The sequence below is a fragment of the Canis aureus genome, chromosome 13, assembly GCF_053574225.1.
Source record: "Canis aureus isolate CA01 chromosome 13, VMU_Caureus_v.1.0, whole genome shotgun sequence".
In the NCBI taxonomy this organism is placed as follows: domain Eukaryota; kingdom Metazoa; phylum Chordata; class Mammalia; order Carnivora; family Canidae; genus Canis; species Canis aureus.
Genome location: NC_135623.1, coordinates 35257241 through 35281336, shown reverse-complemented (window position 1 = coordinate 35281336; position 24096 = coordinate 35257241). Strand labels below are relative to the sequence as shown.

The window sequence follows — 24096 nt, the reverse complement described above, 5'->3', positions numbered from 1 at the left end:
TTAGTACATTGTTGTTTGTTTGGAGTATATGTCTATATTTAGACATATTTGAAAAACATTTTAATTATAAAATGAGATAGTTTTACTGTAATAAGTATGGAATATACAGAGAAGTACCAATAAGACAATACAAATCGATCATAATCACTTCCATAGATCTAATTATGGCCAATTGTGATATTTTTTCCTATGTCTATATGCATCTAATCTAGTGCAAACATGAATTCCCCTGACTTTAAGATACGGAAAAGATGCGATAAGATTGGTTCGAGTCACCCCTGTCTTTATCCTCTGAAAATCCAAATTCCTCTCCATGATTTCTGGATATTCCATCACCTCTGGTTCTATACTTATCTTTCCACAGAATTGGTTCTGCTTAATCATGTGCTAGATAATTTAGCTCTATTGTTTTGCACAGTAATATAAGATTAATAATGGCTATAAATGAAAAAAAAAAAAAAAAAAAAAAAGGATCCCTGGGTGGCGCAGCGGTTTGGCGCCTGCCTTTGGCCCAGGGCGTGATCCTGGAGACCCGGGATCGAATCCCACATCGGGCTCCCGGTGCATGGAGCCTGCTTCTCCCTCTGCCTGTGTCTCTGCGCCTCTCTCTCTCTCTGTGACTATCATAAATAAATAAAAAAAATTAAAAAAAAAATAATGGCTATAAATGATGTTAAGTATCTTTCCATATGCTTACTTGCCATCCAAATATTTTATTTGATAAGGTATCAAATATTTTGTCTACATTAGTTTAGTTTGTCTTTTTTCAAAAGTTATTTATGTGTAAGTGCCTTTTCAGACATATTTTACATATGTTTTTACTCAGTCTGTAGCTAGTCTCTATTAACAGCATCTTTTGAAAAGCAAATATTTTAATTTCGTTGAAGTACAATATATCATTTTCTCCTTTTGTACTATTATCTAAGAAATCTTTGCCAAACCTAAGGTTACCCAGTTTTTCTCATTTTTTTTTCTAGTAGTTTTATGGTTTTAGTGTTCATTTTTAGGTGTATGTTCTATTTTATGTTAGCCTTTTTTAAATGAGCATTTAAGGGGATCCCTGGGTGGCTCAGCAGTTTAGTGCCTGCCTTTGGCCTAAGGCCTGATCCTGGAGTCCAGGGATCAAGTCCCACATCAGGCTCCCTGCATGGAGCCTGTTTCTCCCTTTGCCTGTGTCCCTGTCTCTCTGTCTCTCTGTCTCTCTGTCTCTCTGTGCCTCTCATGAATAAATAAATAAAATCTTTCAAAAAAAAAAAAAGAGAAGAAAAGAAAAGAAAATTCTCTTCTATTATTAATTAGTTTTTTCTTTCCAGAATGGATGTTGGATTTTGCCAACTGATTTTTCTGAATTTAATGGGATGATAATGTAGTTTCCTCTTTTGAGATTACTAATATGGTGAATAATATTAATTTTATATTTGGAGATGCCTGGCTGGCTCAGTGGTTGAGCTCCTGCCTTTGGCTCAGGGTGTGATCCCGGGGTGCTGGGATTGAGTCCCACATCAGGCTCCCTGCATGGAGTCTGCTCCTCCCTCTGCCTCTCTCTGTGTCTCTCATGAATAGGTAAATAAAAATCTTTAAAAAAAAATAAATTTGAAAACAGTCTTGCATTCATGGGATAAGCCCTATTTAGTCCTGATGTTTTATCATTTTTATATACTACTGAATACTATTTGCTAAAATCTAGTTTAGAATTTTTGCATTTATCTTCATAAGGGACAGAGTTCTGTAGTAGAATTTTTTTTTCTCTCTTCTACACTATGGATGTTCTTCTGGCCACAACCATAAAATCATTCTTAAAGCATCTTTTGCCACTGTTTTGAAATTCTACTGATCCCTATTAGTAAAAGTGGCAAATTAGTTGTTCCTTTTCTACACAGCACCTTCACTTTGCCTATAATCTTTTTTTTTTTTTTTCATCTAAAATTCTGAGAATTAATGGGCTATACTACCACAGGTGCTATACTTTCTAGCCAGGTTGCATGTTTACAAATTACCCTGCAGGATCTTCTCATCTTGAGTATTCTGAGCAGACATTTCTCAACAGTTCTGTCTCTGGGATTATGGTCTTTTGCATAAGAGATTTCACTGATACCTGGAATAGAATGGAGAGAAAGTCAATGCCATTTTGTACCCAAATATTTGTATGGTTTTTCACAATAATATTTGTTTACTTTATCAAAAAATAATTAACATATGTTTTCTAATTCAATCCTCATAATGCCTCTGTGAAAAACCTGGAAGATATCTGTAAATCACATTTTACATATAAAAATACTTGGAGGCAGAGAAGTTAATAAGTGATCCAAGATGTATAATACATAAGCAAGAAAGCTAGACCTGAAAGTAAGGTCCACTCTACACATTTCCATCTCCTATGGAAAATGGTTGAAGTTTAACTACTTTTAGAAATCAAATTATTTTCCTATATTTAGAGTATCTTCAGAACCACAAATGGTTAAAATCTGTAAAACATTTAGAAAAGTAAAATTATTTTTGGTTTGATAAAATTAAAGAACATCAGCTATATATTACCCCATTCAATTAGAAAAAGGTGTTGTTAGTTACTAAGCTATTATCTCTGAGATCCAGGCTCTCCCTTTATGGCTTTATGATATTAGAGCTGTGTTTCTGCAAACTACATTTTTCATTTCCCAGTGGGTTCCCTATTTTCTACCAGTAAGGGTTCTAGTTAGAGGGAAACTAGAAAGCCAAGAGTGACCTTTCACCTTGGCAGCAGCAGTTGGCTTACTTCTTGTTTTATTTATTTTTAATTATTATCATTTTCCCCCTTTGATACTCCCAGAACTAGCCTCATTGTGTTCTTTCAGAGGTAGCAGCACCAGCCAGGCAATTCCCTTAATGTCCTGTGTCCCAGCTCTGCGGATCTTCTCTTCCAGGATCCTAGGTTCTAATAACACTAATTTCTTCTTTTTTTCGCCATCCCTGTGGGTGGTAGCTATTTCCTGCAGTTACTATATATTTGTCAGGGCAGTGTTCCCTTTCTGTTTTAAAGTTCTTTGAAACTTGTTTAACGGATTTCTTGCATTAAGTGACTGTGAGTAGAATAACTGGAGTAGTTTTTATTTGCTTGGCCAGTTTTTAACTTCTTGTTTGGGTAGAGGAAAACATGTGGTTGGAAAAGAGGGAAAAGGTATTATAATCTATTAATTAACAATTCATAAAATTATGGAATTTTCAGAATAAATCTCTTATGTGTTCAGGAATATATAAACATACCTATAATTCTCCCATATTTATTTGTTTTCAAGTCATAATATGTTGATTTTAGAGATTGAAAGAAAAATTTAAAAGTCTGTCTCCTTTGGAAAAGGTAAACTTTTTTTTTTTTAACTTTTTTTTTTTTTTTTTAAACTTCTGCTTACTCCTGAATTCTATGAATCGATAGGATGGAAAGATTAGAATTATCAGAATAAGGTCTTATGATATATATTTTCTTGACCAAATGAAATAGAGGCGTTTCAGGGGCACCCAAGTGTCTCAGTTGGGTAAGTGTCTGACTCTTGTCTTTGGCTCAGGCCATGATCTCAGGGTCCTAAGCTCTAGCCCTGCTTTGGGCTCTGTGTTGGATGCAGAGCCTGCTTGAGATTCTCTCCCTACCTTTCCTTCTGCACCCCCTGCACCACCCCCCTCATGCCCTTGCACTCTCAAAAGAAAAAAAGAAAGAAAGAAAGAGAAAGAAAGAAAGAAGAAAGAAAGTTTCAGTGTAAACAAAGTGAAATGGGATTCTACAAAGGGAATCTACTTTCCTAGGCTCTTTGTATCTAGTGTGGATCATTGCGACTAGGGCTTTAGTAACCTGATGTATCTGCCAGCACAGTTTAGACATAAACTAGTGATGCAGACAAATAGGGACTTGAATTACCAGATCCCTTAAATTAAGAGCAGAAACAGTGGTTAATCTGTGTCAGTTTCCAAAGGGGGAAGACTTGGTAACTGAATGGGTAATATAGTTTCTAGGGCTGGTGGTGTAATCAGCACTATAGTTGTTCAGTAGCTACAATATTTGTGTCTTTTGGCCACTGTGGCATAATTTAGGGCATTTTTCCTCTTGATATTCTGTAAACTATCTGGGATCTCTAGTAATGCATTGCCTTTTTTTTGGGGGGGGGGCTTATTAATTAAATTAGTTCCTGTTGTTGCAATTAAGAAATATGGTAGAAGGGGAGGAGGGCGGGGGGTGGGAGTGAATGGGTGACAGGCACTGGGGATTATTCTGTATGTTGGTAAATTGAACACCAATAAAAAATAAATTACAAAAAAAAGAAATATGACTGATATATTCATCTGGAGCTGTCACCAAGATGACAAATGAAAAAAAATAAAATTTTAATTTAATTATCAATTTCAATTGATTTTCGTAATTGAAATAAATGCATATACATACATATTAATAATAGTATTTAAATAGTAATATATAGTATATATAATATGTACAATATCAACCTACAAACATGGATTTATATTTCCTATGATTTATGAATTATGAATTACACATAATTTATGAATTAACTAGCATTGAGTACAAACATTTAATAGTTATTAGTTTTTAAAGAGAGTCCATTTGCTTTTACTTTTTTAAAGAAAAAGTATTTCATTCCGATACTCAATTTTCCTCTTTTCCCATTTTTTTTTTCCAAGTTTCCTTTAGACTCAGGGCAATATAGAGACTAAGGAACATCAGCTAACTCAAATCTGTGATTTACAATGTAAGTGAAATGTGCTTTTCATATGTTTATAACCAAGATAAGATTTTTCTTTTTTAAATAAGACGACTCCTTTCTATTTTCCCTGACATAGCAAGGGCATCATGTGTCAGAACTCGGAGACTCCCAGTTGGAAATAGACTTTGCTAGAATAAGAGCAGATGTGGGAATTAGGAACTCTGCCAAAGAGAAATACCAGTAAGAATACAAAATATTTTTCTATGAGTTTGACAGTGCCTATAGAATTTTGAGCTGTCATCAGCACTTTAGATCCCAGGAAGCAGCTTGATAAGGAGAGTCTGCACAATGCTAAGTAGGCTTAGAGTAATTTTCAGGTACCTTTCAGTCTTAGGTATACCGTAGTAGTTTGCCATAAAACCAGTACTTCTCAAATCAAGTAGATATGAAGAGAAGTCCCATCATCTGCAGGGGTCAAGCTTAAGAAGCTGTGACAAGGACCCACTCAAATGATTACCCTTATCTCCCACTCTAATCACTTTATCTTATTCCAGAATGCTGATTAAATTTTAGGCTGCAAAAAAAAAAAAATTGCTGTCATATCATATCATTTTTCAGGTTTTGTTCAATCAACTTGATTAAACTTTGACTCTTTTGATGTCTTTCATTCTTCCCATCCATCACCTCCCTCTTGTACTTAAGTCCTTTACCACATAGCTTAGGTCCCAGTGTTTATTACTTCAGTTACACTTTCAATGATATCTTACATTTTCTTGCCTTCCTGTCTTTGCCTTTATTTTCTACTTGTGGTGAAAATGCTTAACTACGACAAATAACTCTTTTCTCTGCTCCTACATCTAAGTGTTGTGTTCAAGGCATTCACATGTTCCCCCGGATTGGTGTTATTATCTGTCTCTACCCTTAATTGTTTTTCAAGTTTCTGCTGTGAAATTGTTCTGATTTCTTTAGTGAGGTTTGTTCTTTCTCTCTCTCTCTCTCTTTTTCTTTTCTTTCTTTCTTTTTCTTTCTTTCTTTCTTTCTTCTTTCTTTCTTTCTTTCTCTTTCTTTCTTTCTTTCTTTCTTCTTTCTTTCTTTCTTTCTTTCTTTCTTTCTTTCTTTCTTTCTTTTTTTCTTTCTTTCTTTCTCCTTCCTTCCTTCCTTCCTTCCTTCCTTCCTTCCTTCCTTCCTTCCTTCCTTCCTTCCTTCTTCTTTTTTTTTATCAGCTACTGTTTTAAACTTTTTCCATCCAATCTGCAAATGACTTACCTTTCCTCTCATACTCAACATATTTCACCTATTTGTTGGAATAAATGCCCTCAGTAAACATTTCCTCAAATTTTAGCTCATTTTTTCTTTCTCCCTAACATCTTGTCACAATGAATAGATTTCTTTCCTCAAGTGAAGGCCAACAACTCCACCTGTACCCTGGTTGTTATCCCTTGTTCCAGTGTCTATTAAATATATCCTTACCTTCATGTATTAGCTACAATTTTGGTGTATTATTTTGTTGTCTTTGTCTTAACAGTCATGAGTATCTTCCATCACAAAATAACCCCCTTTCAATTGACATCACTTTTTATCTAGGACCTGATCTCTCCTTTCCACTTTATGATTAAGTTACTTAAATATGTGGTTTTTACCTTTTTACCTCATGTTGCTATACTTCCTAAAATCTGTGTTCTACTCCTATTCACTCATCTCAGTAACCTCTTTGCTGCTAAAAGAATGAAAACATTTGTCTATATTTTCCTTTAATTTTGAGACTGGTGACTTCATTTTTTGAGGCTGCTATTTCTTCTTTCTTGAATTTCTCTCTAATTTGATTTCCAGTCTTCTTTTTTCTCAGTCTCTTTTGTGGGCTTCTTGTTCTTTTCCAGTCTCTTATATTCTTGTGATCTCATCAGCATTACCTTCTGAGCTCTCCTCCTTACCCCTGTTCTTTGAGATGGAATACCAATACCATTGACTTCAATTAGCAGTTCTATATTAATGACAGTCAAATAGATATTTTTTCTCTGATTTTCTCTCCCAAACTCCACTCTTATTTACTCAACTGTTTATTTTTATTCTCTACAACACTTAAAATGCAGTGTGACTCAAAAGCACATTCTCTCTCTAATCAACTAATTCTTGCTCTTTTCTGAGTCTAATAAATGTCTCCACCAATAGTACAACCACCTAAGCTGAATCCTGTTTAAACTGATGACTTCTTTCCTCTGGTTCAATATCTATCCCACTTCCGACTAGTCAATCACTGTCATATTTAAAATGTCTCCACAAATTGACCACTTCTTTCCATTCCTGTCACTACTTTCTATGTAGGCACCTTCTCTTTTGCCTACATTATTATATATGCCTTTTTATTTAGTTACCTTGACCCAATTTTAACCTTTAATTTACTTCCTACCCTATAACTATGGTCATCTTTTAGGAACTAAAATCTGGTCAGATTTCACCCCTGCATTGGGTGCTCAACATAAAAGGCAAACTTCTTGACCCAAAATACAAAATCACTTAATATACATAACTCTTGCTAATGTCTTTCCTAATTTGTTCATTTCTCCCATAAATTAGTTCATTACTTAGTTACTTTAATAAATGTCTACTATTGTAGCTGTTCATTCAATGATAGATGAATGATTATGCGTTCATGCATTCAGATAGATGGGTTTGGCATCTATTTTGTTTCAGGCATTGTTGTATATACTGAAGATATTACACTGAAAGAAAAAAGATAAATGTTCTACTCTTTTAATGTTCATATTGAGGATGGAACACAGAAGCAAGGAAGGTGATAAAATGGTCTTTATGGGGATCAAGGGGATACTTTACATAGGCTGATCTGTTTAGCCCTCACTGGGGAGTTAACATAGACAGAAAATGGAGTGAAATAGTAGCCTGTGGAAATTTTCAGGGAAGAGGCTTCCAGGCAAAGAAAATAACCAGTGCAAATCTTCTGTTGTAAAGTACGTTTGAGATATGACCTGTGTTTTAAAAGTATTGCTATAGTTGCTGAGTGGAAGACAGATACTTGTGGGGCAAGAGTAGATATAGAGAGCTTAGTTAAGATGTAGCAGCAAAGGAAATTTGATGCCTTTTTAAATGCCTACTTTTTACGAGAAATTATTTTAGAGTTTGCCCAAAATAGTTTCAGTGTTCACTGCCCACAAACACACATACACCCTTATTGCTCTCCAGCCATTGTATATTTCTTCAGATGGGCTATATTCTCTCTCATTTTTGAATCACTTACATCCTGTCCTCTGTCCTTTCATCTCTTGTCTCTAACCTCAACCCATCCACTAGAATGTAACCCAGATCATTCCTTTCTCATCTCTAAAGCTTGGGTAATTTATAATTTCTGTATGCCTTCAATTCCTATCCCTATTGTATTACTTGGTTACTTACTTACTTTGCACTAGAGTTGAAGGTTCTTATTTAATGTGGTATCTCCCATACCTTATCACAGTGAGTAGGTGATATTTAAATAAGATTAAAGAATCATTCATATAGATAAATCAGGAAGTCAAAGAAGCAGATGGAGAGATAGCAACTGCAAAGATTCTGAGGTCAGTAGGGTTTGGTGTGTTTCGGGAGCAACAATGAGCCAATGTGGTTAAAATATAGTGAGGCAGGGGAGAGGAATGTGAGATGGTATGCATAAAGGCCAACAAAATATATTTAAAATGTTTTTTAAATCTTTGTGTACAGTTTATCCCCTTGCATTTATATAAGGCATTTTAGATTACAAAGAGTTTTCACAGCCAGTATTTCCATTTGCCCTTAATTACCATTCTAGGATCATTTCCTATAATTTTTTTCTCCTGCTATACTTGAAACCTTCCCAAATCAATGCTCAATCCCATTCATAAATACATCATTTTAGACTTCTTTCCTTTGTGAATAAATGCTTTCAAAATCTCTCATTTTTTTTCTTTTAAAATCATTCTTATTTCCTTGTATTACTACTGATACTTTTACTGTAAAAAAAATACAGCTTCTCATGAAATCAGCAAGAGAAAAAGCATTCCATCTTTCACTTCAAAAGAGGATTAGAGCTATCTTATTTCTTATATTGCCATTTATCTGTCATGGTTCTACCACCATAATTCACAAACCTTGCCTTCTAAAAATTCACACAGAGTGCCAATCCATTGTTCTGAGTATCATCAATACTATTATTTGTGAAGATGCAGAAACCTTTATCTAAGCTTCAATGAAGTGAATAACTGCTTCCCAGTCTCTCATCATCTACTTCCATAATGATGACATTTAGATTTCTTAGTTCCTTTGCTCCATATGCTTGAATTGCCTTTTTTCCTCACTGTATTTTACATACCTAAAAATGTTTTTTATAACATTTCATTACAAAACCCTATCTAGTTCTGAGAGATGAATCAGAGCTCTGAATATTTCTTCCTTAACCTATCTTCTATTCTTAAATCTACTATTCTTTGCTTTCTTCATCTATTTTTGTGACATATAGTTGTCAATTCACCTCTAATCTCCCAGTCCACATATTTTACCTATTTCCTTACCAAGTCTGGATAAGATGATCAACTACATAAAAGATGTGCTCTGAAGCTTTTTTCACCTTCGTTTTACTTTCAGTGTTGTATGGACTGTGTCTGTTCATTCAACATTCATGTAATGAATATCCACTCTTTTCAGACACTATTCTAGATACAGTAATACACCAATGAGCCACAATGACCACTTATAGCCTTCATTCTAGTCAGAAAAGATAGGTGATAGGAAAATAAGTATGTATATGTGGTGGTAAGGCATGCTGCTGAGAGGAACAAAGTGAGATAAGGTGGTAGAGAATTTGCCTATATTAAGAAATAGATGGTGGCCCTCTAAGGGCTTCCTGATAAAGGGCTATTTAGGCAGCAAACTGAAAGTTATTGAGGAGTGATGTATGCAGATACCTGAGGGACTATTTTTCTAGACACAGGAACAGCAAATACAAAGGCCCTTAGGAAGAAATGTGTTTAACTTGTGTGAAGAGGTCGCTATGATAGAGTAGATTAAGCAAGGAGAAAATGGTAGGAAATGAATTCAGAGACATCACATGTCTTTGATGTTATGTGCTTTTCTCTTCCATATCCAAACTGATATTATCTTATAATTCATTATTTTTTCATAATTTTGGTTTATCATTGATTTTTCATTGGACCCAAGGTAGGTGATGCTGCTTTACTTCAATAATAGTCATTGATTTTAAGAGTATTAATCATATAACATGATATCCAAAACTAATATGCTTATCTTTTCAACATTCGTAGGCCTCCCTGCCCATTATATATATAGCCTACATATTTTACAGTGATAATTTAAAACATCCACAGAAAGTTCTATTCAGAATGTTTATTTATGTGCACCCATTTTTTCTTTACCTCTATACTGAAGGAAGAAAAGATAAAAAAAGAAAAGAAAGAAGGAAGAAATGGATAGAAAACAAGAAAAAATGAGTCGGAAATATCAGAAAGGGAGACAGAACATGAAAGACTCCTAACTCTGGGAAACGAACTAGGGGGGGCGGAAGGGGAGGTGGGCGGAGGGTGGGGGGGAGAGGGATGACTGGGTGAAGAGTGCTGAGGTGGGCACGTGACAGGATGAGCACTAGGTGTTATTCTATATGTTGGAAAATTGAACACCAATAAAAAACAAATTTATACATAAAAAAAAAGAAAACAATAATTGAATTTGACCTATCCCTACTATGGGATCCAGTACTATCCTGCATCATTGTATAGTCTTGTGTAATTGAACCTATATTATTATCATGTTATTTTTTTGAGAACCTATATTATTATCATGTTATTTTTTTAAGATATAAGGCCTGGGGCTACTTTTTAAGGTAAAAAATCTGGGGTACAAAAAAATGAAAGTAGATAGTGTGACCTATGCAGAAATATTTTGGCAATGTGGAAGATATTTTCTCTAAGTGACAATTTTTCTAAGAGATAGATCTTTTATTTATTTGCTTATTCAAATCTGAACTTCCCAAACTTATGAAACCCTACATTTTGAGTTATGGAATTAATTGTGCTTGTTTCATAGTTTGTTAAAATTTAGAGATAGCATTTTGATTTTTTTCCTCCAAACTATTTTATAAATCAGTTATTTCATTACTTACTGTATGATTCAATAAAATAGGTGCTTCTCCAGTTGCTTGCAAAGCATAATGCTGTTCACAAGTCTCATGAACTCATGGTCAGCACAAAGATCAAAAGTAATAAAAATATTGTTCAAACAAAAGTTGTATTCGAAATATCCTCAAGCTATAAACTGATTACATTGCCAGTTCAAACAATATGTGAGAGATCTATTTGGGGGGGGGCAATAGGATATATACAAGCTGTTCTTGAAATTGTGATAAATTTGTTTTATAACACAACACTTCATTGGAACACTCAAAATTTTATGTTTCTTGATATCATTGTCCAAAATTCACTTCAAGGGCCCAGTGTATTAATTAGTTCATATATTTTTCCTTAATAATGGTAACATAATTTTAATAATATCATTAATAATAAATGTAGTTTCATTTTTGAATCATCTTTCAAAGAATAAAAAATTTAGGGTTATGAGGAAACTTTTCAACAGCCCTGATAAGCATTTAGAAAAGATTTTCTGAAATGACTAAAAACAACTTTGTGTTGAAACTATGCTATCAGATATTGTAATGGAGGATATATTGATATTATGCTTTTGTTCAAACCCATAGAATTGACAACACAAAGAGTGAACCTAATGTGTATAAATTAAAAAAAAAAATCTTTGGGAGATTGGAGGATCCCAGGAAAGATTACAGACTGTGATAAGATAATTTAACTGTATTACAATATATGAAAAAATTTCCTGGATGGGGAGAGGGGAAAAAAGTAAAGAGCTGATCTAAGTAACTTTCGAAATAACTAATGACAAAATAAACTACATAAGCACTGTATTCCATTTGATAAAGTTGTTTTTGATGAGGGTAAGGGTTAACAATTCTGATAGAGCTATGCATGTATTCTTGAACTAAAAAATTAAGTAACTGGATGGCAGATCCATCCCACCTGCCTCCTATCTGGAATCCAGGTCTCTTACTCTTAGAGTGGGAATTTATGGATAATCAAAGCAAGGTGGCTTGAGTCATCAATGTGGCAATAAATTAGAGTTGTCAGCATCAATAAGAACATATTTCATTTAGTACAAAGATGCATACGTATAGAAATATCTATATATGTTTACATATATGGGTAAGTATACACACACAGCTCTTTCTTTACTCTGTCAGGTGAGATAGCCTAAAAGAAATGGCATCCAAGTATCAAGAAGCACATGTAGCACCCAAATCTTGGTTTCTAATATCATTCTGCATTAAAAAAAAGAAAATCAGGGATCCTTAGAGGAAAGAACTGGAGAGGGAACTATATTATATGAGTATAAAGTATCTTATGGTGCCAAAAAGTAGAGAAATGCAACCCCCCCCCCAAAAAAAAAACAAAAAAACACCATACAACACAACCAAATAAACAAACAAAAAAGGCAGTTAATGGGGATATGTTAAAAGAGCACTGGAGCCAACTGAATGAGCTCCCAATGACCAAACACAAAACAATTTGAGCAACAAAACAATAAATAGTATTTTATTATAACCTAAAATATAAAATAGATATTCATGAGTCCTGCTGATATAAATATATGACTAAATAAATACATACATGTAGAAAAAAATAAAAATATGAGGAATTTTAATAAATTTTGTAGAGACCTCACGCTGAAGGAGAGGGAGTATATTTCCTATTCCCTAAGTGTGGAATATGTATAGTGATTTTTTTCCAAGGAGTATAGTGTGAGAAACAGGAAAAATAAGTGACTTTACAGTGGAGAAATCTGGCAAACTCCATTTCAGCCAGGTGATCAAGGTCAACGTCAAAAGTCATATATCATGTTGATAACATGCATCCTTGATATGACTTGATAAAAATAACATTTTATCACTATGCTCTTCCTCTCAAAACCTATAATCCTAGTCTAATCATGAAAAAAAAATCAAGGAAATTCCAATAGAGAGGCAACTTACACAGTCTGACTAGTACCACCTTGAAACCATCAAAACCATCAAAGTCAGTAAAAATAAGTCTGAGAAATTGTCATAACCAAGAGAAACTTGAGAAGACATGATAACTAAATATATCACAGTAGCTTAGATGGGGTCCTGGAACAGAAAAAAATCAAATGAGTAAAAAATAAGGAAATCTGAACAAACTACAGACTTTAGTTAATAATATGGTATCAAGTATTAGCTACTATTAAGAAACATATGCTAAGGTAATATATTAATGATAGGAGAAAATTTGTGTGATTATAGGTGTAATACGGGGACTTTCTATACTGTATGCTTAATTATTTGTAATACTAGAAGACAAAATTTATTAATAAAAAATAAGGGGGAGCCCGGGTGGCTCAGTGGTTTAGCACCTGCCTTTGGCCCAGGGCCCGATCCTGGAGACCCGGGATTGAGTCCCACATCGGGCTCCCTGCATGGAGCCTGCTTCTCCCTCTGCCTGTGTTTTTGCCTCTCTCTCTCTCTCTCTCTCTGTGTGTGTGTGTGTGTGTCTCTCATGAGTAAATGAATAAAATCTTAAAAAAAAATAGGTTGGGTAGTATTAAGAACTTCCATTTTAATATTTCTAATTTGTATTGCACTGTCATGAGAGAGTTTATACAAATAATTAAGGTTCTAACTTAATTATGAAAGTTTTCCTATGATGAAAAATATCTTGCTTCACATTTATAAACGATGTAAACAACATTATTGTGTTTAACACTAAATGAGCAGCAGGTCCACAAATCTGGGGACTTTGTTATTAGAAATCATTATGGAAAGACATAAATATTTTAGTTGTCATTGAAATATATTTTCTTTTCTTATTGAGTTATAGTTGACGCACAATGTTACTTTAGTTGGAGGTATACAATATAGTGATTCCATAACTCTATATGCTATACTATGCTCACCACAAATACAGCTGCAATCTGTTACCATACAACACTATTACAATTCTGTTGACTGTATTCCCTTTTCTGTACCTTTCATCTCCATGAATTCTTCATTATATAGCTTTTATTGAAATAATTTTATTGAAATAACTTCATAATAAGAACTAGTTAAGAAAAAATACATAGCAATAATGGAATATGAATTGTGTGTGATACACAATGATGCTTTTATAATTATACTAAATGGTAAGCTTGCCACACCAATATTATTAATATCATTCCAAACACTGGTAATAATGTAAGCATATCTAAATGAAATAACACGAAAGTAATCTAACTACTGTTATAAACACTTCTGTGGGATCAGATTGCCTACATTTTAGAAAATTATATTGTATCCATGTCATATTATTAGCATGTTTAATCATCAAGATGTTGAATAAGCACTTCTGGAAATTGAAGAGCAGTTTGACCTCCTTAGTTGGAAGAATTCAATAAAGTAGAAAACTATTTTTTAATTGGGCTATATTTAGCCCTGAAGCCTCTTGATATAAATGTGAATATAATTTTAGGAATTGAAAGTACATATTGAAGACACTTTATATTTCTTTCACAGGCAGCTTGCTCTTATTCTCTCTCCCAGTGATGATACTCTCATCACACACTAAATATGTACAGTGGGAGGTTACATGAACTATAACTCCAAGAGAGCAGAGTTTAGATCCTGACTCTTGTGCTATTAACTCTGTGACTTTAGGTAAACAAGTTACCCTCACCGTGCCTCAGTTTGCATATTGATAAATTGGTACTGATTAATGCTGTCTACCTGGCCAGATGATGAGTGTGGTAGACATAAGGTATGTAGAGCTGTGTCATAGAGTAAGTGCTCAATGTGTTTTAATTATTCATTATTAATGAATAATTAATGATCATATATTTTTAGAACTGTGGCTGCTAACCATTCTTTAACTGCTGATTAATAGGTTTTTTCCTCCCTTCCTTCTTTCCTCCCCCAAATGTCTTGTGTCATTGATGCCTATATAAAGTATAACATAAAGTTTAAGACAAAAGTTGAACCATATAATGTTAAATGAGAGGCTGAGTTTTTTGTTTTTGTTTCTGTTTTCTGAGAAATTGAACAGATGGATTTGAGAATAAATATAGAAATTTTAATTTAGAAAGATCAATGAAGATGTCAAAATATCTTAATATCTTATTAAAAACCCTGTGGTATCTGGCCTCTACTCATCCTTCTAGTCTTCTCATGGGCCAGATTTCTCTACATGCCTTCACTCTAGCCAGCTGTATTACTGCATACCAGTAGCCCATTATTGCTGAACTTTCTCTTAACACAAGTCTCCTTGTGATAGAATGTTAAAGGTACATACATTTGTGTGTGATCACACACTTGCACATGCACACATGCACATACTTCTGTTTAATTAGCTCCTAATTAGTTTGTGTGTCATATCCTCAAAAATGGTTTTTCTGATGTTCCTGATTAAGTCAATTTTCTATAACATGCTTTCATAATACTCTGTACCTTGCCTTTGTGGCTCATTTAACAGTTTCACATTTCAGTTGGTTTGTGTGATTGATTAAATGTCCATCTCCCGCACTACTATGAAAACATCTTCGAGGCAGGAACTCTATCTTGTTTTGTGCATCACATACCCCTGACTGTCTCATTGCTGCCTGGCACATAATAAATCCAAGATAAGCAATTGTGGAATGAATGAAAAGACAACTTGCCTCATTAAACTGAAACAACCATGTAACAGATAGAAAAAAAGTAAAACATTTCTTTAGACTTCATTGCCTGTACTCTTCCAGAACAGACTGACATCAATTGCTTCTTGAGAAAGAAAAATAAAATTCACCCCCGCCCTGCCCACACATACAGACTTAAGGTCATCGATTTTTAGAACAAGTATTAGAAAATTGACTTTTCTGTTGACTTTCATAATCAACATGTAGATTAATCCAGATTTCTTTCCATAACAAAATGATACAAAAAATTGATTCCAAGGTAGTTGCCCTGCTATACATTGCTCGGTACATCAGATTTTAAATGGATTCCATTTCAACTCATTCCTCATGCACTGCACTGCATATGAAAGATATTCCAAACATAAAACAATTAGGATTATTTTACTTTTTTCTTTGCATTTTCTCTTTAACATAATAGTTTTTTTTAAAAAGATCATGCCATTCACATATCAATAAACATCTTTGAAATCTTTTAATAACCAGCTCTGTCTGGAATAGCATTAAGAGGCTTAATCTTGGGAAATGCTATTGTAATTAAGGTTGTTCCAAGTCAAATGGAGTTCAAAAGAGATTAATTTTAAGCCTTGAAAATCCCATGCCACTTCGTGTAGTGGCATGCATCCTAAAACTAATCTAATTATTTGATGACAGTTCTAGTATTGAAGATTATTTCACTTAATTGTTTTCATTTTGCCTCTTTGGGGACTCTACCATTTGAAACAAAATTAGCAAGATTTTTTTTTTTTCCCAAAGGCAAATGGACCAACTCTTAGAAGTGAATTAGCTGGCCAACTGTCTTCTTTGGTTATAATTAATTTGTATATTTTCAATTAGTTAATTGAGGTATAATTTTTTTAAAAATTCACTTAATAAACATAAAAATGTTATATCAGTTAGGACATGGATACAGTTTATGTTATGGTAACAAAAATAAAAAATATAAAAGAAACCTCAGAGGTTTAGTTCTTACTTCTTTGATGTCAGTGTGAGCTTCAGCATTTCTCTAGAGTGTTTATCCATGTGATGGCTCATTTTGTATGTCAATATCTACACATGGAATCAGGGAAGAGATATTTAAAAAGTTAAATGAAAATTATTCCACACAGAAATATCGAACATAAATTCCACTCATTGCTCTGAATACTTCATGAGACCATGTCTTCACAAATGGGAAGGTACAATTCTCTTATTTACCTGGAAGGAGGGAAATATAGGATGCCAGTAAATTCTTGCAATGTATGTCACATAGTCTTAGCTAGTAAGAAAGGAAGAAAGGAAGACAGGAAGGAGAGAAGGAAGGAAGGAAGAAAGAAAGATCAAATTCCTTTCTCTTTCTCCTTCCCAGTTTAGGTGTAATCCACAGAATGACTAGTGGAGTCATTTTCTTGATCTCTTACCTAGTAATAAACTTGGTAAAAACATCTAGCAATGAGCATATTCTCTACTCTTATCAGCATCACATTTAGCAACTGGAAAATTAGTGATTATATCTTGCATATTTATTTCTCACTTCTGGTCGCTGGTTCTCTTTGTGTCCATTAGCATCCTCTTGGGAAATATTCTCAGTAATTCTTAATGTGGAGATCGAAGTTAAGTTAGGGGGTTGTATTTTAAGTCATTTTAGGGAGTTTAATAAAAATTGTCCATAAGGAATGTTTTGAGAAACACTGAACTGTGCTTACCCAGTTGAAAATTAAATTCAGCTGTACTTTTTAAAAATCCCACATGACAGTTGACAGTTTTAATTAAAAATAAGAATGGAGACATTCATAACAGCGTCCGCCACTTTTCCTCTAATAGACAGCAAAGCAAAAGTAGAAAGAGTAGAGATTTTAGAAGCAACAGATCTGGATTTGAATCATACTAACTGAAACATGTGACACTAAGAAAGACATTAACTTCTCTAACTCACAGTATCCCGCACTTATGAGGAGATATGAGGAGAATAAAGTGCTTACAATAAAGACTTGTGGAGAGAATCTTTTTTTTTTTTTTATTTTAAAGGTTTTATTTATTCATGAGAGACACACACAGAGAGGCAGAGACATAGCAGCAGAGGCTCCCTATGGGGAGTTCAATGTGGGTCTTGATTCCAGGACTCTGGGATCATGATCTGAGCCTGATGGCAGATGCTCAACCACTGAGCCACCCAGGCACCCCTTGTGGAGAGAATCTAATGAGTTCTAACTATAAAGCAATTGACACATCAACATTCATCACCATCTAACATTTAATGTGTACTGCTGAAGTACCAGATATTGCTTTAAATAAATATGAAAATATATATTAGGACAACAATACCAGAATTTAAAAGCCAAAATAGAGATAAATAAAGGTACATTACATTATTAGATTATTGTACATTAGATAGATAAAGTCACTGTCTGAGGCCACAGAATTAAGTGGAGTTGTTGAGCACAGACTTGAGTGCTGGTGGTTAGACACCATGATGATAAACAGAAAAGAAAATCTGCATATATATGCTAGAGGATTTTTTTTTCAAAAATCTGCATATATATGCTAGAAGATTTTTTTTTTCTTGATGACTATGCTGAACCACTGAAAGAACTTAAGGAGTACCATTATCAGATTTCAGTTTCACAAAAAACATCTTGGAAAAAGTAAAGATGGCTTTTATTTAGTTTTCTTCTGAGAAGAAGTTCTGAACTCAAGGAGAACTGTTTAAAGGCTAGCATAGCAATTTATACTAGAAAGAAGAAATTGCACTAAGGTAGTGATCTTTGAGAGAAGACATATTTTTCAAATTAGGTACAATATAGACCTAAAGAACTAAATAAGTAATAGTATATAGGTATTTAGGAAGAATGGATACTAATGCTTGCTTCCCCAATATTTTTCTTGGTGGTTGGATATGTGGGTTTCACATTAACCATGGTTGTGAAAACCACTGGAGAACACCATAGGGTGAGGATAATGTGATGCATTCACATATTTATGTATTGAGGCTGAGATTTGGTGTAACATTCATAAAAACACAGCCCAATAGAATGTGTTATACATGTTTTGGAGCCCAAAGAGTGCAATTTGGACTCAATATAAAAGATATGTCATCAACATTTGATGATGAGATTATATATTTAGATGAGTATATCCATGGGTAGTAAGTAGAAATGGAAAAGCAAAGTATTAATAACAGATATTAAAAATCCAAGTTGTATATTAGAGTAGTTGAAAGGACAAAACATGGGTAAAGACTAATACCAGGTCAAATATACTGTCTGTTTACAGCGTTTCAGACATTATGATAAGTCCTTTATATGAAATATCTCTTTAATATTTATTTTAGCTTTATGAGGTAAGTATTATTTTATAACCATTTATAAGAAAGGAAATTGAGGGGCACCTGGCTGGCTCCTTCGGTTAAGCATCTGTCTTTGGCTCAGGTCATGATCCCAGGGTTCTGGGATCAAGCCCATGTGGGCTCCCTGCTCAGCAGGGAGTCTTACTCGCTGCCCCTCCCCCCAAATCCCACTTGTGTTCACTCTTTCCTGCTCTCAAATAAATGAATAAAATATTTAAGAAAAAAAGGAAAGGAAATTGAGCTTTTATAATATTAAGAGATTTCCCAAATTCATATATCTAAAAAGGGAAGAAGTTGGAGTTGAAATTCAAGCATTCTTGACCTGTGTGTTATCCTGTTAACCATGAGCTATCCTGTTTCCAAGAATAACCATGGAAGGGACAGAGGAAGAACATCAACTACAAAGATTTAGAGGATAAAAAAATGAATTGTTTTCAAATCTTTATCACACTGAAGAACAGTGCTGGTATTTTGAAGTTAGGTGAGGAATAGGCCATTGCAGCTTGAAAGTAGAGTAGAAATTGTTTAAAACTTGAGATGAAGCAATAAAGGATGTAAGAAAATTGAGGATGTGGTATTGGGAGTGAGTGGCAAAATTCAGAGGTGAAGATCAACAGAATAGAAATGTCTTGGGACGCCCGGGTGGCTCAGGGTTGAGCATCTGCCTTCAGCTCAGGGCGTGATCCCAGGGTCCCGGTATTGAGTCCCACATTAGGCTTCCCGCTTGGAGCCTGCTTCTCCCTCTGCCTACGTCTTTGCCTCTCTCTGTGTTTCTCATGAATAAATAAATAAATAAAATATTTTAAAAAAGAAGAAAATAATAGAAAATATCTATGTTGCAAAATGCTACATGCGTAGAATGGAGGGTAGGGCCGATGTTGAGTTTCTAGAAAGAGAGGATGATATCAGATATCATCTTCAGAGAATTGGAGAGAAAAATTTACGTAAGATGTGAGGCTCTAACAGAGATAAGGAAAATAATTATGTGCTATATTTATTGAATTTTCAATTTCCCTTTATACCTCTCACTTAAATGTTCAAACCTAGCTTACTCTTTTTTTCCCCTCCTGACACGACAAGAAAAAAGAGAGAGAGAGAACTGCTAAAAAAATAAAAAGTCAAGTTGATACTCTTTCTGTGTGTTTGATTCTATAGTTTTCCTCTTCAACTTTCTCACCCTTTGTTGACCTTCTGCTTTTGAGAGCCGTCTGAGACTCTAGAGTTATCTGTCTAACCTGACCTTAGGGTATTTAACCCATAGGCTTTATTTAATAAGCTCTAATTCAAGTTTAATCTTGACCCTGTTTATTATAGACTTCCAGCTGCCTAACTGACCCAGTTCATTGTATTCTGGTAACTTTCTGCTCCTTGAGTCTCCTTGGCTCTGACCTCACATATCTTCCTGACATTCCCTCTAGGGCTCTTGGTTGCCTAAGCTGGATGTGAATGAACATTTCATGTTTTTCTGGCTGAAAGAAAGACATGTACTTGCTCTGGGTTAGAAGAAAACTCTACAAAGACAACCCATATGATAATGTAAGACTAAAACATTTTAATAATGAAGTACCAACTAAGCCATGTATGATTTATGGCTTGTCCCATATATGTATGTGTGTGCAGCTAGATAGACAGATGATAGATGATAGATTTATTTTTCTTAAATAAATTTACAGATGTACTATGGAGGATAAACAGCTCTGATTTAGCACGAGAAAATTTTGGATTTGCAGCTCAGTGGGATTTTGGCTTTTATATGCTTCTTTCATTACAAAATTAATTATTTAAATAATTACAACAATGTAAATGAACCATCATCTCAAAATAGAACCCAATTTACTTCCTGCTAGTCCCCTAAGGGTCCTTTTTCTGTAGTTCAGTATAACCATGTTGTTGCTCCAATTCACCAATTTGAGTTTCCTGCTTTATGGATTAAGCACTGCAGGGACTATAATGTTCTAACTACCTTTGTTTCTCCTTCTTCTCTAGTGCCATGTTAGTATTTTACCAACAACTGACAAGGTTTGGTAGGAGGCAGAAGGTGAGAACAGCATGTCTGCAGAGTAATTCAGGTTAAATATATGTACATTTAATTATTTACACTCAGATTTACATACTGCAATTTGGAATTCTGGAAAAGCATTAGACTCTGTTTATTGCTAACAGCATGGCACTTGGGTTTTCAGAGAAGAATTGATATGGGGCTAATGAGATTTAGTATGGGATATTTGGTGTTGCCTGAAATTACCTTCTTCACTCTCTCAATAAGTAGTAAGATTTTGCTAAGTCCCTTATCTCAGGGATATTGCCTTAAACTGAGACCCTAATGCTACTAAATGATTAAAGAACTAAATTTTGAAACATATATAGCAAGAGGCTTTCTTGTTAAAACTTTGAAAGAAGCAGAACAAGGAAGTACTTGTTTATATTTGTGTATGTGTGTGGAAGGGGTGTGAGCTAAAAGAAAAAAAACAGTATGATAGGTAAAGAAGAAAACATACTTTCAAAAGACTTACTTGTATGACATAAAGAGAAGCAAAAATGTAGCCACTTAGGAGCCAATCAAAATATGTGGTACCTAGTAACTACAGGAAAAAGTAAAAGCTCAATCAATTATTTTTCACTAATGCTTTACAATAGTTTAAGTTGTCAAATTAACCATGATCAATACAAAGCAGACCACTGAGGTTACGGAGTAGATTTTAAAGGGGGCAGGGAATATACTTGGAATATTCACAGGTTTTGTTTTTTCTTTTTTTTCAAGAAAATGATGCTTTTGTTATGATTCCACATTATTGTAGTCCATGAACAGTGAGAGAACTTGGCAGGGATAGACAGTCTGAAATGGTGAGATCAAAGGCACGAAAGTAGGATTTACTTATTTTTTACAATTTTGGTTACATTTATAGTTATCCCAGAGATGTTCATGTAGCACAAAAACAATAATTTGAGTGATATATGCCTCTTAGAGAAACAGAAAGATGCCTTTTCATCCATGGGACACCTTAGCCAAGGCAGCTGGTAAATCCATGAGTGACCAGAATCATGCAAAAAGTAGGGAATTGAGAAAAACACTTAAGAATTATGCCATAAAGTATCCTCAAACCTCCACATGCCTAATTATCTCTCATGTTTAGTTTTTGTGCCTCTGTGCAATATTTCATGATATCTCAATATTAATTTCCAATTCATTAGTTATGTTCCATAGGGTCTGCTTATGGATATATATCATCTATTGCATTTTTAAAAAAAATTTAGAGTTCATATGTTTTTATTTTTTTATGTTTTTATTTCTAACATTTTATTGTCTTTACCACAGTCGATTTTTGTTTTTTCCCCTTATTTTTAATTCATATTGCAAATGTAACATATCTTTATTTAAAATTTTGACATGGAAAACATATCAATTTTAAAGTAATTGTTCAACTGCTTAATAAAACTATCTGAACCTTGAGAGAATCTATTTCTGATTTTGTTTTTAGCTATATTTTGAGGAATTCTATCTCTTCATGTGTCATTAAATTTTAATTTCACATTCCCTTTTGATTATTCTCTTGTTCTCTATAGTCTGGGATTTCAATGTACTTCTTCCAGTGCTGGTAGAGGAAACAGGACAACAACAAACATCAGCAAGGATACAAAGGGACAAAGGGTTAACAAAATTAATGAACTTGTTATAATTAGGACATATAGAACTTTCCATCCAATAATGATAGAAAATATTCTTTTCTGAAAATGCAGGTAGGAAGGTCATCAATATTGGCCATGTGAGGTTCAGAAAATAAGCCTCAACCAATTTCAGTGGATGGATATAACTCAAAGCATATTCTCTGACCACATTAAAACTTGCTAGAATTATTGGGACTTCATCCAAATAAAAAGCTTCTGCACAGCAAAAGAAACAGTCAACAAAACTAAAAGACAACCTACAGAATGGGAGAAGTTATTTGCAAATGACGTATCAGATAAAGGGCTGGTACCCAAGATCTATAAAGAACTTATTAAACTCAACAGCAAAGAAACAAACAATCCAATCATGAAATGGGCAGAAGACATGAACAGAAATTTTACCAAAGAAGACATAAAAATGGCCAGCAAGCACATGAGAAAATGCTCCCCACCACTGGCCATCAGGGAAATACAAATCAAAACCACAATGAGATACCACCTCACACCAGTGAGAATGGGGGAAGTTACAAGACAGGAAACAACAGATGTTAGGATGTGAAGAAAGGGGAACCCTCTTGCACTGTTGGTGGGAATGTGAACTGATGCAGTCAGTCTGGAAAACTGTGTGGAGGTTCCTCTAAGAGTTAAAAATAGAACTGCCCTATGACCCAACAATTGCACTGCTGGGGATTTACCCTAAAGATACAGATGCAGTGAAATGCTGGGACACCTGCACCCTGATGTTTATAACAGCAATGTCCACAATAGCCAAACTGTGGGAGGAGCCTCGGTGTCCATCGAAATATGAATGGATAAAGAAGATGTGGTCTATGTATACAATGGAATATTACTCAGCCATTAGAAATGACAAATACCCACCATTTGCTTCAACGTGGATGGAACTGGAAGGTATTATGCTGAGTGAAATAAGTCAATTGGAGAAGGAAAAACATTTTATGGTCTCATTCATTTGGGGAATATAAAAATTAGTGAAAGGGAATAAAGGGAAAGGAGAGAAAATTAGTGAAAATATCAGTGAGGATGACAAAACATGAGAGACACCTAACTCTGGAAAATGAACAAGGGGTAGTGGAAGGGGAGGTGGGCGGGAGGTTGGGGTGACTGGGTGATGGGCACTGAGAGGGGGACTTGGTGGGATGAGCACTGGGTGATATGCTATATGTTGGTAAATCGAACGCCAATAAAATTTTTCTAAAAAAATTTGCTAGAAATTTCCCAAAGATAAATTATATAATACATTTCTAAGCATCTCAAAAATCAAAGAAAACATCAAAATGGAAATTAGAAAATATTTAGAATCTGAATTATAATTAAGTGCATAGTATTAGAATTTGTAAATTCAGCCAAGACTCCATAGAAAATTTTAGGTTTGAATTTATATTTTGGGATAGAAGAAGGGCTGAAAATCAATAACCACTCTCCAATGTCAGAAATGAAAAAAGGGATATCACTATATATTTTAAAGGTGATAAAAGGAATATTACCAATAATTCCTGCCAATTAATTTGCCAATTTAGATAAAATAGACAGTCTCTCTTAATACACAACTTACAAAAAATGACACAAGAAGAAAGAGAAACAGGGGCACCTGGGTGGCTCAGTGGTTGACTGTATACCTTTGACTACAGGTTGTGA

General features: G+C 34.3%; 1 pseudogene across 1 annotated transcript in view; it reads left to right on the top strand.

Annotated features, from left to right (window-relative positions):
• Window positions 1–24096, top strand: part of LOC144281620 (large ribosomal subunit protein eL6 pseudogene) — a 421773-nt pseudogene that overhangs the window by 228596 nt on the left and 169081 nt on the right. The window contains exon 3 of the transcript XR_013350051.1: window positions 4663–4730. The product of XR_013350051.1 is annotated as a large ribosomal subunit protein eL6 pseudogene (transcript). The remainder of the gene's footprint in view (window positions 1–4662; window positions 4731–24096) is intronic.